The sequence below is a fragment of the Lynx canadensis genome, chromosome B2 (assembly GCF_007474595.2).
Source record: "Lynx canadensis isolate LIC74 chromosome B2, mLynCan4.pri.v2, whole genome shotgun sequence".
Classification (NCBI taxonomy): domain Eukaryota; kingdom Metazoa; phylum Chordata; class Mammalia; order Carnivora; family Felidae; genus Lynx; species Lynx canadensis.
This window is the reverse complement of record NC_044307.1, coordinates 71,908,986-71,923,932: the sequence shown is the minus strand read 5'-3', so window position 1 is coordinate 71,923,932 and position 14,947 is coordinate 71,908,986.

Below are 14,947 nucleotides of genomic sequence, written 5' to 3'. Positions count from 1 at the left end.
CCTGATCATGAGACTGAGCCCTAAATTGGGCTCCACGCTGAGTGTGGAACCTGCTTGGGATTCTCTCTCCCTCTCCCACTTCCCCTCCCCCACTCACGCTTTCTCTCTCTCAAAAAGAAAAATAGCTGTTCAACTGTTTTCCAAATGTTTTGGTGGCAATAGGATTATATAACTGTCTTTTTAGGTCTAATAACGTGGTAAGTTATATTTGAAGAATGTGTTTCTATTTCTCCTTGCAGGTTTTGTAATTTTTGCTTTATAAAATTTATAGAAGTATTATTTGGTGCATGAAAGATTCATAATTATATACTCACTGTGAATTGTGGCCATTAGATTTAATGAAGTCCTTATTTTTGTGCATAGTGTACTGCTTTTGTCTGAGTTCCACCTTTTTTTCTTGATATTAAGATCTTGATCCTATTTTTGGGAGGTATTTGCCTAGTATTTACTATAAAACTTTCTGGATCTTTTCTGTTTTAGATATATTTCTTGTATAAAGCATAGAATTAGGTTTTATTTTGTGATCTAGTCTGGAAATATTTCTCTCAATATGTACATTTATCTATTTTATTGATATTCAGACAAGCTTGATCTTTGTTCCGTTGTATTGTTGATACTCAGATAAGCTTGATCTTTGTTTCATTATATTATTTTATGTGCCCTGTTTTAACAGCTTTTAAAATGTCTTTCACTAAGTGGTTAGTTTTATTTGCATGTACATATGCCTATGTGTATTTTTTCTGATATTAAGAAAGGTTTAAGGTTTTGTTTTTTCTAGTACCTAATACTCGTAGCCCTCTACTACTTTGGACAGTACCTATTAATTCTCTATCCAGCAGTGTTAAAAAATTAGCACATTTCTTTCCCCTGACCCATCTTCTCCAACAATAGATTTTAGTTGATAATATTACTTCTTACTCTTTATATTATTAAATATCATTATATTTCTCCTTCTTGGATTGTCTTGGATTGTCAGTTTTAAATGATATCTTTTAACTCTAAACTATTACAGATGAAGCAATTAATATACTTATTATAGCTCCTATTTCATTCTCCTTTTTCTTCCCAAGTTTTATTGGGTTTGTAATTCTCATAATATCAGGACATAAAACATTTTTACTCTGTGCTGATATCCTATTATGCATTTGCTTTAGTCTTCATTCTGCAGTTAAAGGTATTCAGCACTCATAGGCACCCTTTTGTGGTGATATTCTGAATCATCTCTCAGTCACCTGAAGTTTATTCCAGCACAGTGGGACTCTCATTGTCATCTGATTGGTGAACTGGGTTCCAGAGACCATCCCAAGGTGAGCTTTCCAGGACCACGCTTGATTTACCTTGTATTCCTCTAAGAAGGAAAGGTGAGCCTGAGATCAGAGCTCATGCACAAGGAGTTTATTTGAGAAGTGACACCAGGAAGCTGGAGAGACCAGAGAGTAAAACAGGAAAAGGAGGGAAATCCAACTTATAGATAGGTTATTGGATTGATGATCCTTAATGAGAGACTGATCTTTGATCCCACAAGGATATTCTGAGGACTATACTAAAGGTGTCATAGCATTGTCGTCTCCTTAAGGGACAAAAGGAAGAAGTATTACTCCATTGACTCCCATTCCCATTGGTTGAGGGCCTTAACTTCCCCAAACTTCCTGGTTGAGAACCCACGAGTGCAGAATATGCCTCACCCTTGAGATACATTGCTACATGCACAAATAGTTGAAACCTATGTGGAAATATTAGCCATAGATATAGATGGAATCAGAGGTGAGACCAAGAAGGATGTGGGGTACACAAGAGGCATCTGATATAATTCATTTGAACTTTCTGAAACTGATTTTATCTCTTTGATGAGAAGGTCAGGATTATTTAATATTTCTTATCTATTTTTGAATTAATTTTATTGTCACTTTGCATTGTTAATTTCCAGTTTTATTTTTACAGCCAAAGAACATGGCAGATGGAATTGTCACCTTTTTATTTTATTGAAATTCTTTTTGAGGCTTAGTAGATGATCAAATTTTGCAGATTTTTTCCCCATGAATATATGAAAAGAATGCCTATCTTCTCTGTAGAGCACAAATTTCAGTATATCTCTTCATTCAAACTCTTATTATTTGTTCAAATTCTCTATCTCCTATTCTAGTCTTTGCCTTTTGTTCAGGTAAAGACTGAAAGAGAGTGTTTAAGTCTCCCTTTTGGAATGCGGTTTTGTCAATTTCTTCCTATATATTGCTTTAATGTATTTTCATTAAAGTTAATGGCCTCTATTTTGGAGGTTTGGAGTGTGTAATTACACATAGCTCTCTCCTTTCCAGCTTATAAACTATTGAGAAAGATACTCAGAAATCAGATTGGGATGAAATATTAGCTTCATTGCATGCTAAACTGCATTGGAGGATTAAAGTTGGATTTCTAGCAAAAATTGACTTTCTATGACTTACTTTATTTGTCATACATGGGGCAGGTAGGATGGAAAAAGGCAGTAACCCCAGACTTTCTGAATAGTGGGGGGACAACATTGAGGTTGGAAAAGCATCTCAGGGAGTGTATCATGAAGTCATGTCTGCATAGCAAGCACACTATTTTACTGTTCATTCTAGTGGCTTGGGTGGAGAGGACTGAATTTCTCTGAAGTCATACATTAATGCACCATTCTATGCTCTAGGGAGGTTTCCACATGGAACTCACTTTAAGTAGGTGGTTCTAAGCATGCCAAAGAGAGGAGCCCATGAATGCACAATGATCCTTTTCTGATTTCACTGATCCAATAAGTCATCCCTGTGGAAGGCACATAAGAGAGCTCAAGGGGAAGCACTTCTGGAGGTGTGGGACTTAATTAGTTCTGAAAACCGGGGAGTTTCTATTTCAAGGGAGGCAGGCACTCAGAGAGGGGAAAATAGTGTCTCTTCCCGTTGACATTACTGTGTAATTTTTTGCATGATTAAAAATCTCCTTTTATCTCTAGGTAACTTCTTTTACCTTGAATTTTATTTTGGTGTTGATATCAAGCCCTCCTACTTCTCTCTGCTTTGAATTTCTCATTACGTCTTTGTCTATCCCTTGGTTTATTTTATACTTTCCATATAATTTTGTTTTTCATAGAATGCTTATAAAGAGCATATAGCTGGATTTTTTTTTTTTAAAGCCAATACAGTGCTTTAGCTTTTTACACTTAAGAGTTGTCACTTCGGGCTTTTGTTTTACATTTGTCATCTAATAATAGGATTTCTTGATTTTTTTTCTTTATTAGGTTTTTTTTGTCTTTCTCTCTATTGATTTGAAAGCTATTAATCATAATACTTTTATGTTACCTTAAAATTAAATATGTAAAGGTGAGCCTGCGTGGCTCAGTCAGTTAAGTGTCTGACTTCAGCTCAGGTCATGATCTTGTGGTTCATGAGTTTGAGCCCTGCATCAGGCTCTGTGCTGACAGCTTCAGATTCTGTGTCTCCCTCTCTCTCTGCCCCTCCTCCGCTCACACTGTCTCTCCTTCTCAAAAATAAATAAACATTAAAAAAATGTTTTTTAATTAAATATGTATGTATGGATGTATTCATTCTTTCATTTATTTTCTATATTTTTCTATTTGTGTCAAGAATAACCCCCCTCAGTGTAGAATATAAAAATTAGCATACTTTTTCATTTCCTCCTTTCCCACTTAGTTTTTTGTTGAAACATTGTAAGATTTTAAATTTATATTATTATTTTACTTTATCTTCCCTTTCAAGACTTTTGCCTAATATGAATATTAAGTTTAATAACCATATTAACAATTACTTAGACATTAACAATTTTATTGGTTTTTACTGCTTGCTGACTTTTCTTTTATATCCCGCCTTTGCTTTACAAATTTTTATTTATTTATTTATTTTGGTGTCTCAAATATTTCCTCAGTAAATTATAAAGTACTACGTTACTTTAAGAATAGTTACCAAGACTGTATTTTTGCCCTCAAATTGAAGTAAACTAGCATTCCTCAAATAATGACTGTCTTTCTGATTGAGTTTGGAAAATACAAGAGTAAACAAAATTAAGCATGCTTCTTTATTGCAGGCTTCTCAGAATCTGTAGTGCACAATTATATATTATGAATCTTTAAAAGGAGCATGCATCATTTCCTATACTTGATACCACTCCAGTTCTCTTGGTATTCAATGTTATAGAGAAGCACTATCATTCTAATTCAAATGTCCTCCCCTTAGCAATGTCTTTGTTTGCCTAGATTTTATTTCTTCATTACTGAAATGAAATGTCAACAGGACATGTTTACTGTAGGTCTTTTTTAATCTTTCCTGGTACCCTGTATCTGAGTGTAGTGCGTAAAACAAACTATTCCAGAATATTCTGACCAGAAAGGATTTAATACCGGAAACAAGGTGCTTATGAAATCAGAACTGGAGGAGCAAGTTCTAGGGGCTTCTGCGTCTGACTCCCAGAACACTCCTGACCAGCCCACCCAGGGCACCACTTCCTCTTCAGTAATCAGAAGGCCACCTGACTTTAAGGATGCCTAAATGCAGCTCCAATTCAGAGAACTGAAAGCCAAGTTCAGAAAGCTACCATCATTGCAGTTGATGGAACTGGAGCCTGGAATCTTGTTCCTTCAGCCCCTGCAAGCAGCTGGAGACTGTGTTCTCCAGTCTTGGTTGCCAGCAGAAAAAAAATGCCCCAAATTGAAGGCAGAAAGCTTTCACCCTATTGCATCTAGAACCCTTGGTATGAACAAGTATGGGGATGTGATTTTTATCTTTCTAGTCTTTGGAGCTCAGGAAAATCATGGTTTCCTGATTGGTAGAACCTTGGACTGCTGGCTGGACTAGTCTAATGGAGACCGAATACCTCCAGTGATTGACCCTGAGATAGGTAAGGCTTCAGAAATAGTCCTAGGGATTTATTTTCTTTATCAGAAGACCAATGGGGCGCCTGGGTGGCTTAGTCGGTTGAGCATCCGACTTTGGCTCAGGCCCTGATCTCGCACTCTGAGTTTGAGCCCCGCATCGGGTTCTGTGCACACAGCTAGGAGCCTGGAGCCTGCTTCCAATTCTGAGTCTCCCTCTCTTTCTGCCCCTCCCCTGCTCATGCTCTGTCTCTCTCACTCTCAAAAATGAATAAATGTTAAAAAAAAATTTAAAGAAGACCAATAAGTAATTCTGATGGCCATGAATATTCTGGACCAACACTCACTTAGGTAAACAATTCCAATGACTCCTGCCAGGTCATCTTTCCTTGTCTATCTCATAGCACTTTACACCTGTTCCCAAAACTGTCCCTGTTGTTCTGGTCACCAAGACAGTGCTCAAATCCAGGAAAACAGAAATAAAATTTGCAAGAATAATTGTCCCATTGTTTAAAAGAAACATACTGAATGCTCTACAGTTGAATAACTACCATGTTCTGGTAGGGAGTTTTAATACATACAGGTCAAGTTCCTTTACTTACCTGATACAGTCCTCAAGCCCTGTCTCTCAGTTCTCCTGACCTGACACAAAGCAGAATCTTCTTATCTTGACCAGTTTTCTTGAATAGCCAAAGAACTATGGGTGTTTTCTTAAATATCCTATATGAGACACTCTAAAAGATACACATTTAGGGGCACCTGGGTGGCTCAGTCAGTTAAGCACCCGGCTCTTGATTTTAGGTCAGGTCATGATCTTGTGGTTCTTGAGATCAAGCCCCACATTGGGCTCTTCACTGACAGTGCGGAGCCTGCTTGGGATTTTCTCTCTGCTCCTCCCCTGTTCACGTGTACACTCACTCACTCTCTCTCTCAGAATAAATAAATATTTAAAAACAAATAAATAAAAGATACACATTTACTCACAGCTTTCATCACCCCTAAGAGCCATGAGAAAATTCGATACTTTCTAGCCAAAAATTCTTACCAAGATGGTGAACATTTTAAGATACTGTCGCCAGAAAGATCTTGGAGAAGAGAGACCAAAGGGACGTACTTCTGATTTCCTATTGGTGTTATTTTATCAGATTGCCTTGTTGACACATGGCATAGGACCAAAAGGAAAGTGGATAAGTGACATAAGCAAAGAGCATTGGCTTACAGGGAGGGAGTCAAGGGTTCTTAGCTAGCAGAGTATACTCAAGTCCAGTCATTTAATTTCTCCCTAGCAGCAAGATGGGGATGATGATACTTGTCCTGCCTACCTTGTGGGGTTGCTGTCCATGTCAACGTGTCTACATCCAAGTACTGACAACAGTAAAGAGCAACATAATAATAATTAACAGGACAAATGGAGCTCGTTTGTGAAAGTGAGAAGACTCAGTGGTTATGGGGTCCCTAGGAACTCACCAGCACACTCCCCGGGGCCACAGGATTTGACCTCAGACAGTTTAGTGCATAACACAGAAACCACCATTTCTGTTCAGTGGCCAAGGCACTGAACTGAAACGCTTCTGACCTTCACTTGTACACAGGCTGTATCTGCGTTGCCCAGGCTAGAAACTTTCTCACTCACCCACCCAGAAGCTCCTATGTGCAGCAAACTCTTCAAGAGCCATTTCCCCTGAAGAGGGGCCTTGGTTCCAGAAGAGAATTCTGAAACACAGAACACTTCCCACTGCATGCTGAGACAGGGCAGTCAGACACAGGAGTGCTACAATTCCTGCCCAGCCAGTCATGGGGCCATGTTGTGCTGCTGATCAAACCTTAGGAAGTATGTCTTTGGAACCTACTTTAAAATAGCTTCTTAGCTAACCAGAATGAATCAGAGAGGGAGGGATTTTTTGTGTTAGCCTCCTGCCCTGGAGATGAAAGGAATCTATACTTTTCTGGATCTTTCTTTTCCAAGAACCATTCACAAGGGAAATAGAACTTTTAACTCTAGCCTGTGAAGCTCAAAATGCTTCCTAGGAGTTGATAGAATGGTGTAAGTGAGCCGACTGCTTCCAGAAGCTCTACACACCTGCTGTTCTGATGATGCCCCTTTAGCTTCGGTGGTAGTTTGTGGAACCTGCTAAGAATGATGTTATTTGCCATAATTCTCAGATTTCTTCAAACTAACGTGTCACATCTAATTAATATGGTGCAGTATTATTACCGTGCTCTACTCACCACAGCTGTCTCTGCTGAAACGTGACAGTTCACCTGGATTGTCCCAAAAGGTGGGGAAGAGCTTAGCTGTGGATGATGTACCATCTTAGCAGATTTATATATCCATTAATATTTAAGCTGATGTCTCTTCAAGTGTTTTAATATTCCAATAAACAGTAGGGAAAAAAAGGATATTTGAAAATTAATTTTCCTACATAATCCTAATCATGTCCCATGAAGTTTTTTTTCTTGCTCTATTATATACTAATCACCCTACTGAACTCACAAGGTTAGTGTGAGGGTCAGGTGAAGTATTATATTTGAACATTCAGAGTAAGCTGTCATGCATGCTCCAGGCATATGTGCTCAGTACTAACCTAAACTATGATCTTTATTGCCTGAGAAAACGGGACCTGACTCTGAAGGAAGAGTCTTAAAAACATACACAGTGCCCTATATGCAATAGCTTTGGTAACAGAATAAAATATTTTAAACTCATCCTCATCTATCTCATTATGACAATAGCTTTGGTGCATTACCTTCTATCTGGAATTAACATTCATCTGTACTTATTGACTTTGTGTCTCTAAGGCAGATATTAATCTTTAAGACTCACCCTTCTCCTAATAAAAAAAATACAATAATAATGCCTACTATTTTTTGTAACATTATCAAGCACTTTGTGAATAATTCTCTGTATATCATGCAAAATGGATAGAGGGAAAAAATATAAGAATAAACCACAAAATTAGGTTGACAAAAATCTACAAGTGTTTCATATCATCATTGTTTTTTTAATTTTCATGTGTTTCAGCCAAACTACACTTACCTTCGTCTTCCAAACCAGCTGATGTGACTGTCGTGCCAACATACAAGTTTTCAGAGTTGGCCCTGGGCAAAGAGCGGACAAGGCATTCCTGCACTCAATTCTACACATTTTTCCTTCGGAATTTCCCATCTCTCAGAATCCAGAGTGTCCACCCTTCAGTTCAGAAACCATTGCCTTTCAAGCAACTTTCCACAAAGATGGTGACAATAGTTCACAGAGAGCAGAAACAATTAGGGCTGAAGGATGATCTGTTTGCTCTACCAGTGGAAAATTTATGTGGGAAGCTACGAACGGTACTTATGATAAGGGCTGGCCTGTACTCTTTTTACAATCTTGAATCCATTTTGTGAATTACAATTAAGTAACACCTTTCGCTGAAAGAATGCCAAATTAAACCTCGATATTGAATGTACCTCCAATGGATTTCCTTTAGAGGGCACTATTGATTCTCTGAAACCATGGAAACCTTTCTTCATGTTTCCTTGGTAAAGTTGGCCAATTCTGAAATCATATTGGGTTTCAAATCTACTCATCTAGGCTATTAGTACCATTCCCATTACCAAATCTATACTTTAAATATACTGTCAATGTGTAGAATAGTTCAGAAACTAGACTAGAATGCTGGTTGTTAGGCCAAGTCATCAATACATGTGTAAGTTCTACATTTGGAAACCTCAACTGGTTTATTTGCTTTTGAAAATTCATTAAGTGGGAGCTTCCATTTGTAAGTTGATGCAAAATTTAAATTAAACAATTCAGTCTTTTGTTTAGAAAGACAAATTAGCATCTCTTTGGAAATTTATGTCTCATTCTAGTAATAGATAATTATTAACATATTTTTGGAAGAAACCATGTATTTTCATTCGACATCCATTAAGGTCTGGAGATATTCTACTAAAATTTCTTCTTCATATTTCTTGTTTCATAGACTCTGCCAATTCAAAGAATTTTGATAAAGTCCCTAGGAGAGAACTTTTCTTTTTTCATTCACTAAAATTAACAGAAATATAAAATTATAAGCTGGCTCACTGCAGTCTTTACCTAATTTCAAAATAATGGAAAACATGAAATATTTCAAAGCTCAGGAACATAATCTTTCCGATACAAATACATTCATGCCACCATCTACCAGGGTTTGCTTAGCTTTCATATCATAAGATACTATTTCAACACACGTGCCTTGTGTAATAATTTCTTACTAATTCAACAATATTCTAGGATAGTAGTGGCTAGTAGTCTCACAGGTATTTTATTAATTAACAAATGAAAAAGTCACATATGTAGTAAACATAAGAGAAAAAGCTGATGGATATTCATCATTCGATAAATTAAGTATAAATTATCAAACCAGAATTTAAGACTCTTCACAGAATGGTCCCAGTCTATCTTCCTAACCTTTGTTTCCTCCATCAGTAACCTAGCGTCCCAGCAAGTGACATCACCCACCATTATCTGGACATTTGTGCTTCCCCATATTCTTCCTTTAACTCATCTAGAGTCTTTCACTTGGAATGCATTTTCCTCCCCAGCTTGTTCTCTCAAAACGCAACAAAAGTCCAATCCATCCTTTAAGTGGCATTTTTGAATAACTCAACTGAGTCTCCTTCAGAAGTTATCTATCATTCTGTGAATTTCCATACTAGTTAGGTATCATATCCATGTGGAATTGATCAATTGTGTTTTGTATTTAAGTGGCTCAGGTGTTTATTTCATCACTCTTTCTAAATTACAAATTTTTTAGTTTGTTTTGGTATCTGTATCAAGTCTAGTGCCCAGCATGTGGTAACAGCTCACTACATATTTATTCAAATTAATTGAGTTAAACTGAGACATTATTGCCATTTGTTTAATGAGGGAGCATGGAAAGCAGAACTTGGACAGTATGGGAACAGAGGGGTGAGGATAAATGCCAGAGACATTAAAGGTGAAGTGAAAGGCCTTACCAACTGATTGAATGTAGAAAGCACTCTGTCATTCTTATGTTCTCTTATTTTATTTTAAATTATTACACTTGTCTGATATAATACAATATGTATTCCCTCACTAGAATGAAGGTCATCTGTATGGGCAAAACCTTTGTTGAGGTTATCATTATATCTACAGCACATGGAAGAATTCAAGATATATTTTAGATACTCAATATTTGATGGGTGAATAAGCTAACAAGGATACAAAGGTAACAGCAAATTGTCCTGCTAGAAGGATAGCAGCAGCATCAACAGATTAGAGAAAAGAGAAGTAATAAGTTTGGAGAGGATATGATGATTTCAATTTATTTAGAGATGCACATATGGATATCCAAGCAGAGATGCTGAGGAAGCAACTGAAAATTGGTATTGTAATTTGATGAGAAAGTCAGACTCAGATATGTAGATTTGGGGCTTAAGACATAGCTGTAATTATTGAAGCCCATGGGATTACATGATGTTGTGAGGGGAGAATGTAGGAAGGTCTACTTTGGTTATTTCATTGGGAAGCACCAATGCAGAGTGGCAGAGCTAAGAGTCCAAATGTGAGTGAGAACTGGTCATACAAATAAGAAAACCAGAGATATGTTATGTCCTTTTCTTGACTAACCTCTGTGCTATATTTGACATCATTGAATTTTTCTTCCCACTTATCTTTGCCATTCTTTATGGTTCCATTCTTCCTGTCCCACACTAAGTGCTGTAGATTTTTATCTTTTGAATTTATTCTACCTTCTTTTCACCCATCATCATAGTTGTAGCTCAGAAACATCATCATCTTTATCCAAATTCTTTTTTTTTTTAATTTGAGAGAGAGAGAGAGACAGGGGGGAAGAGGGGCAGAGACAGAGAGAGAGAATCTCAAGCAGACCCCATGCTCAGTGCAGAGCCAGATGCAGGGCTCAGTCCCATGACCCTGGAATCATGACCTGAGCTGAAATCAAGAGCTGGATACTCAACAGACTAAGCCACCAAGGCACCCCAATCCAAATTCTTTAGTACCCTTCCTTACCAGTCCACCAGCTTCTGGGTACATGACTGCCTATTTCATCTCCTAAAATTTCACAGAAATGATATAAAATAGAAGCCTGTCATGCTAAATAGTTCCATTTTTCTTTGGCTATCCTTGATCCTAATTACATTGTCCAGACCCTTGACTGACCTGGCTTCTGCGTTCTTGAACAACTCAACTCTTGCCCCTCCCTTCCATTCTCTACCATCCCCCCAACCATATCAAACCATTTATAGTTCCCTGATTGCACCATGATATTTCCTGTGCCTTGGGCATTTTCCAATTCGACGAACGCCTTACTATTTCCTAAAAACAGTCCAAGAATTGTCTCTTTTTTAGCTTCATGGACTCTTAGATTTAGATGCTTACTCTTCTCATGTGCCTTTAGTATGGCTTTCATCTGTTGTTTCACTGGCTGTCTTTCCACTAGCCTTTATTAGCCTCCTTGAGGGCAAGGACTGAATTCTTTCAATGTTTGCATTCTCAGCATTTATCCCAGTGTGTGGCACGTGGCAGGTGAGTGATAAAATTTTGAAAAAATTCAAGGATGAGGATGTAGTGATCAGAAAAGTTGGAGCCTGATCAATGACATTTGGATTCATTTACAGAGAAATGACTCAGAGAGAAGATTTGGTAGTGTGGTTAAGACAGAAGCAGGATGACCAAATTGAGCCAATGAAGATAGACTGTGCTTTCCATAACTGTGGTAGGGAAGCTAAGGTAGCTTGGTGGAGTAGCAGGTTTGGGGAAGCTTTAATTTTAAATTTTAACTTAATTCATATTTAATTTTTGTTTTTTGAGTGAAGAAAAATGAGCATTAGCAAATGGCCAAATAAGAAGAGAGCTGTTGTTAATTTAAAAAAAAAAGGATAAATTAACAGGGAAAAGTCCTATAGGAAGGAGGAAGAGAAGGACTGAAAGGCACATGGTCAAGTAGACTTTGTGATGATCTAAAGTATCTAGTGCCCCTTCTTGTGGTAACTACCCTTAATTTCAAGTATCTCTTTCCAAGTCTAAGACCACCAGATGATTAACTCCAGGAAGCTCTATTCCCATCATATTTTATATGAAAGATGTAGAACACAGTTCCAGAATAGAAATTCATATGAATTGTGCCTCCTGAAATTGTGGAATTGGACAATGCTGCCTGGGTACCCCAAATTCTATATGTATTCTATATTTCTACAAATAGAGTATGGATTCAAGCTTAAAATAACATGACCTTCTCACTTGACCTTAGTTACGCATTTAGGGAAGGCATTTCATCCAATTTAGACCAGTGAGATATGAGAGGGATTTTTTTTCAGACTTTTCAAAAGAAGCTTCTCTGCTCTTCTGAGAGAGGTTTTAGAACCAATTCTTGTTCTCTGCTTGAATGTACAAAATGAATCATGTGGCCCTGGAACTGGTGCAGCCATCTTGTGATCCTGAGGAGCCCTAACCTTAAGGTGAAGTTGATATCAGCAAAGACAGAGAAGAGAGCACTGAATAAAGTTTCTCATGGCACTCCTGAGCTGCTGAAGTCTGCCATCCTTCTGGACTTTGCTACAAGAACCTGTAATTCTTCTTTATTGTTTTAAGCCAGGACAGATACAAAGGAAGCTGTGATAGCCCCAGAAAAAGAATTACAGACCCTTCTTCCTCTGGGAAACCAGAGGGTGAAGATACAGAGAAATGATAGAGAAATGTGAAGTTTCTTTTGTGACATCTATTTGTGTGTTTTCTATGAGCCAGAAAATATATTTAAGACTGTATACTCTTTTTTTTATAAGAATTTATTTAATTTATTTTTTAATTTACATCCAGGTTAGTTAGCATATAGTGCAATAATGATTTCAGGAGATTTCTTAATGCCTTAAGACATTTTCTAGTCCTTACCCTCAAAGATGGTTTTCAGAGATAGGTAAAGATAAAGAAGGCTTACTTATCAATATGGGAAGGAAGTAAATGGAAAAAAAAAAAACCTGAATATATTCCTGGACAGAATCAAGATTCAAAATGAGTTTGACAGACCTGGATATAGAGTAAAACAAATGAAATATGGCTTAGGATATGGTAAGGATTAATAGAAAGGCCGGAAGCTAAATCAGAGATTGTTATAGCTGTAGAGATCCTGTTTTGGATTCAAAGAATAAATTGAATTAATTCAAATTGGAGAAGATGGCCTTTAATAGTTTCTCACATAGAAATTCTCTGAAAAAGTTTTAGTTGACTTCATGTCAATATGAACTGTGGCCTTTGCTGGACAGACATAAAAGCAGCAAACAAGACCATTGGATACTGGCTGGCCTGATCACACTTGGAACATGGGTCTACTCTTGATGACCCACCTTAAGAGGGATGCCAACAACTCAAGACAGGAAGGAGTCAGGAAAGGAAGGAAGGAAGGAAGATCGAAGAAACTATGGATGTTATAATGAAGAAAATATTGAGGAATCAGGGTAGCAGTCTTTAACTAGCCAAAGAACGAATTATCTAGTGAATTAATGAGTGACTGAATTAAATGATTTCAAAGGCCCTTCAACTCTAGGACTTAATGATTTATGATCTTTCAAACCATGTCTAGTTTGTGCAGAGAGAACCACAACTTAACGTGGTCTAAATAACCTTTCAGTGTTTTCTGTGTATATTTACACATATTATTGATTCATGTATTCATATTCTACATATTTTTCTTAATCACATAAGGACTATTTTATGTGTACTGATTATAATTGATTTTTTTCACTTAACATATAGGAAACATTTTTTGAATGTCATTTTATGACCTGACTTTTATAGATTATGCAGTGTTTATGTTCCATAATCATGCAATCAGCCCCCTATTTTTAGGCACTTGCATTGTCTCCAATTATTTAATAATTATAGGTGACCATGTAATAAACCTTCATACTTTCTCTTCAGCAAAAAAAGACTCAGCTTTAAGTAGAAGTTTCCATGACTCCATCAAACAAATCAAAAATCAAGTCAAATAAAAGAAAATAACTTACTCTTGACATTTAAAAAGCATCTAATTTTCCTTATAATTTTACTTTGCCTGGAAACATTTTGAGGCAGGAATTCTGGCTTTTAAATATTCTAGGCAGCAGGGAACACACCATTCATTTGATATGTTTTTTTTTTCCCATTTATAAAATTGTCCCCTTCATGTTAAAATTGCCTCAGGATACAAGTACAAAATATAAAACATTTAATTAAAATATATAAAGCAGAACACTAGTATGGTAGCATAATCAATGTCAATGACAATATGAAAATATAATAGTCACTTTTGGAGATGTAGGAATAAATCGTAGGTTAGTTTTAAAATATAGGATATGAAGTATTTCAAATTACAGTTCAACATAATAACTTAGAGAATCGCACATGACCACATTAGACACAAACTGCATTATTTTAAAATAATGCTGTTTACTTTCCCTGTTTATTTCACATCACAATTCTGAGATAAGTGCGCTAGAAGCAAAACACTTAATTCGAGAGTTTTTGGCCCCAAAATCAAAAAGCAGATGTAGGTAGGTATAGGCACATTTGAAAAGGCTTCCCTTTGCAAATAATGATTGTTTTTATGAATTCAAGCCCTTTTATTTTTGTGCTATATGATTTAGTTAGACAAGTGTTTGTGGAAAATATTTTATTTGCAAATAAAGCCCTTACCACAGAACTCGCTTTGTAGGCATAAGCCCAAAGTTGGGCCCAATCTGCTTTTTCCAAAGAATTAAAAAAATTTTTAAGATAGGCAATCCTTATAGAAACCTCTAAACATGATTAGGTTGAGCTATGACTCAAAATGGCAAAAATGTCCATACTAAAACTTCTTCTCGTTATCTGAGAGGTTTCTTTTACTTTTCCTGCAGGAAATAGGTTAGCAAAGAAAGGAATCTCAAATAAAACAAAAACCACCTGAGAGAGCTTTAAAGGGAACTGTTCTAAGGCTTTGAGGCAGCCTTACCAAAATCACATAGTCACTTTCTTTGGGGATAATTTAATATTTGTTAGAAATTGCATTTTTTGCAACTATATGGCCCAGAATAAGTCTTCAGTATGCTCTCTCCCTGGTGGAGAGGGGCAGTCCCTATGTCACCATGGAAATC